Source organism: Austrofundulus limnaeus, unplaced genomic scaffold, assembly GCF_001266775.1.
Source record: "Austrofundulus limnaeus strain Quisiro unplaced genomic scaffold, Austrofundulus_limnaeus-1.0 Scaffold616, whole genome shotgun sequence".
Classification (NCBI taxonomy): domain Eukaryota; kingdom Metazoa; phylum Chordata; class Actinopteri; order Cyprinodontiformes; family Rivulidae; genus Austrofundulus; species Austrofundulus limnaeus.
In genome coordinates, this window is record NW_013953018.1 from 43,853 (window position 1) to 45,188 (window position 1,336).

General features: G+C 39.4%; 1 protein-coding gene across 1 annotated transcript in view; it reads left to right on the top strand.

Annotated features, from left to right (window-relative positions):
* Positions 1-1,336, top strand: part of hnf4a (hepatocyte nuclear factor 4, alpha) — a 12,328-nt gene that overhangs the window by 7,791 nt on the left and 3,201 nt on the right. The window lies entirely within an intron of this gene.

Below are 1,336 nucleotides of genomic sequence, written 5' to 3' on the forward strand. Positions count from 1 at the left end.
GCGGCAGACACCCCCACCCCGCGCGCACACATACACACACACGCACGCATCCCCCCGCGCTCGCACGTAACAAATACGGACTTTAAACATGAAGTTTTATAACATCCACACTGGCGAGGTGGATGCGCCCTGCACGTGTATCCAAAGCGTGACTTTTGCTGTCCTGCTGTTCTTGTCGGGGAGGGGTCTGTGGGTCAGGGAGGGGTCTGTGGGTCAGGGTCGTCTGAGGAGGAAGCAGATGAAGGGAGTTGCGCACGGGAACTTTTATTTAAGATTGAAGTTTTTTTTTATTTCAAAGGTCCTCATGGCTCAGCAGCAGATGCATACAGTAAATATTACTGTTAAGAAAGCTGATGATAAAGTTGAATAAAAATCTAAGTCTGATTCTGAAGGTAAATTAAATATCTGACAGTGATCATTACACAGTGTGGCTCTAATTCCTCACTTCACCATCTGTGTCGCAGCTTCCCATCTCCAAAATGAGCGTATGCATGGGTCAGAGCTGGCTGAGGCACCGCACATTTTCACATCAAGTTTGGATTTTTATAAATCACAACCTTGGCGTACACAAGTTTCTGTGCTCAAATTGTGCGTACGCCAGTTTTATAAATCCGACCACTGGTCTGATTCCTTCTCTTCATATTGAGGCAGACAGGAAGAACCTGGTTCAAACGTGTCCTCAGAACCAAAACACTAGAGTTTATTTATTTATTTTTTAATCATTTCAGTATAAAAATAATTTAATATTAGTTTATTAATTTCTTCATCATCAGTGATTTTTTTAAGTAAAGAGAAGATAGAAAAAAAGGGAAAAACAAAGAGAAAATGTAATTAGAAAGATTGAAATAGAGATTAGAAGTAAATTAAATATACACCAAGAAAACACAGGACCACACACCCAACATCTGTCCACTCACCTAAAAATAAATGGATAAATACATGGAGGGCATATATAAATATATGTACATACCTATAAAGATATACTGTGCATACTACATGCCTACATTCATACATACTGTAGATATATACTGTACACACAGAGATATAGGCACACTAAAGTTTATTAAGAACCTGGCATTCCTTCAAGCAGTGGTTCCCATCCTGCACCCCCCGCCCCCCTGGAGGGGTGCCAAAGAACATGTTGGTTAATTAACCTTGTCTGTTCAGAGATGGTAAAGATTTCACTTTATTATTTGCATATAAAACCCACCAAAACAACTCCATTTAATGAATTAAATCTCAACTTTTCACTTTATTCTTTTATTATTTTGATAAAGAAACAAAAGTTGAGCACATCTTTTGGAAGGGTGGTGAGTAGAGTAGGATTGTGTGTGTG